Source organism: Benincasa hispida, chromosome 10 (genome assembly GCF_009727055.1).
Source record: "Benincasa hispida cultivar B227 chromosome 10, ASM972705v1, whole genome shotgun sequence".
NCBI classification, from domain to species: Eukaryota; Viridiplantae; Streptophyta; class Magnoliopsida; order Cucurbitales; family Cucurbitaceae; genus Benincasa; species Benincasa hispida.
The window spans coordinates 20,407,313-20,410,294 of record NC_052358.1 but is presented as its reverse complement, the minus strand read 5'-3'; positions in this window follow the sequence as shown (position 1 = coordinate 20,410,294).

The window sequence follows — 2,982 nt, the reverse complement described above, 5'->3', positions numbered from 1 at the left end:
TTTGGAGCTGGAATAGGAGGACAAGCCTCCGTGAGAGCGAACATGAGATCCTCGATGATTAGGATCGTCGTGATCATGTGTTTCCATGTTGAAAATTTGTTGCCAGTTAATTTTTCGGCACTTAACAACGATAAGGTGGCTGTAGCCATTTGAAAAAGTTGTTGAAAATACGAACAAATCTTGATTAGATTTTGCTAAACCACTTTGAAACCAATTTATTTTGCAAAATAGTTTCAAGTACCCTAAGTTATAGACTTCTATTTTTCAATGATGCCCCAGTGGGTCAGGATAATTGCCACCGGTGGGGTGATCAGTTGCCCCTTCACTGGGATGAGACATTCTCAACCATTAGGCAGAACCAACTCTTGGAACTAAACCTAACAGCCACCATTTTTCGATCCAGAATTGTTAACCTTTAACTATTCCGTGTAAGTGTAACCCCTCGTTTTCGGTGCTAAAGTCCCGCCCTAATATGCTTACCGTAGGGAAAATACAAATTAGGACAAGAGACTAAGTTACTTTATCCTCTTATAGGAGATTAAATAAAGAAACGCGCAAAACTACATCCTTTAGGGGGACACTCCCAGGGTGCCTCGAAGCGATGCGCAGTAACTTTATTCAACCTAACGAGGGAGACCGAGGGATATGCTGTCGCACTTCCTGCTCCCATTTACTATGAACATTCTCTCCATCCACCTTGATATTGACCTACCCAACACCATCCGTTGGGGGGACACGCCAAAGGTGCCGCAAGGCCGAGGATAGATCTCACGGTGTGGACTTTAGGAGAAAAATGAAAGGTTTAAGTGAAGCACCTTATGCCCCAAGTACCTCCCACTGAATGTTCTACCTAGGGAGTCATTAACCTAGACAATCAGGCTACTGATTTTAGTCTAAGTGGTCTTCTTAAAGCTTGCTCATAAACAACGTTTGTTTATGAAATATAAACAAGTTCAAGTAGTCACATTTAAATATTTTAATAGACTGTCCTTAACTTGCATGCATGCATCAAATCTATCTAATTCACCTTTCCAGGTAAGTTCCCAGGTAAGGGTGTTAACATTTCCATCAACTTAAATACCCCAGCCTAGACAGAACCAGCTTTAGACAAAAGGTCCTTTATAGATAGATTTACTACACTTTAACCTTTTATTAGCAAATTTAATTCTATTAAACTGATTAAAAGATTAAAGCCTTAGGGTTTCTAATCATATTAGAACCATGATCTTAGGTCTATGATCCAAGTTTTAAACATTTTAAAACCATGAATTAAACCTAAGTAAGCATGTATGTCTTTCTTATTTCTTTTAGTAATTTCTCTTTAACTCTTAAAAAGAAACAACTAAAAAATATTGCGTATAACGAGGCGTTTATAACCATTATAAAGTAACCTATGTGTTATGCTTCATGAAAAGTCCGGTCATTACTATATAACTTTTATATAACGCGTAATAACCAAGCAAACATGCTATCATTCACCCTTATACTAGAACAATTATAATATAAAGATGATGCATGTCAATGCTTTTTATGCATGCATAAATATAACTCTTATATTATATGATGCATGAGCATGCACTTACATAATTAAAAATGATGCTTCTCTAAATTATAACAATTACAATAAAGAGATGATGCATGATCATTGTATAACCTAAGATGAGATTTTCTATATGTGCATACCATATGACATATAAAACACACATAGCATGTATTAAACAAAAAATATTAATGGACCAGGATGAGCCTTTAAACCAAAAAAACCGGAATGAAAACACTATCTATTACATTTTTCATTGAGCAAACTGGTTCACAGGCAAACCAGGTCTTGAACCGCCAGAAGGTCTTCATTGTGTAGCAAACTTCCATAGGTAGACGATCGTTCAGCGCGCACTAGACGATAGGAACATTAGCAAACGATCGCGTAGACGACGATGAGGCTTGAAGCCTGATCGTTCAAACGATCATGTAGCGCGACGACAGGTAAACGATTTACCTTGAGTTACTAAGCGATCGTTTAGTCGATGAAGCTTGCTGACCTAAACGATCGTCTAGCGCGCTTTAAACGATACGCGAGCGTCTCATCGTCTACACGATACGTGCAACTTGGTAAACGATTTACCTTACGATGCTAAGTGATCGTTTAGTCAGTTACTAAGCGATGAAGCTTGCTAACCTAAACGATCGTCTAGCTTGCACGTGCATTAAACAATACTCGACGATCGTGTGCCCGATCGTCAGCTCGATACGACCAACTCTTGATCGTATACCCCATCGTTCAACCGATGCATTCAAGCGCGATCGCATAGTTCTTCATATTCACGATGCGATGGACAGCGATCGCATAGAACCTCTTCTGCACGATGCGATCAACCCTAGATCATCACCTTCCTAGAATAGCCACAACCTTTGCCCAGAACTTCGACGAACGACTCAAGACTCCAAACATTTTGAATACATACTCGATTACGATTATTTATGCCCAAAAACGCATGGGCCTTTACAAACAACTGCAAAATGTAAAAGGAATTAAACAAACCAAGGAAATTCATCCCAAAACCATCCATTAATTCGGCACATCTACAGCAGAATTACATTTAAAACAGTGTAGAAATGCACCCACCATGAATGTATATGTTATTTCATTGCACAGATGAAATCGGAGTATTAGAAACCTGGTTCTGATACCAATTGAAGGATCTCATATTGAGAATTCCATGAGCGGGTTTAGATCGCTCCTATTTCACAGTGATCGAAACACAAACGACATACATTCCATAGATACAGTTATGCATATAAAACTCATATCGGCATGCTCAGAATACAATAAAACACAAGGAAAAAGGTTCATACCAAATGAAGACTATCTTCGTATGTCTGAACCCTTAGCAGCGGAAAACCTCCCACCGATCTACCGGCACCCGGCGAGTATGTCAACTGCAACATCACGATCCGAACGTATGCAAACAATGCAGCGAGGAT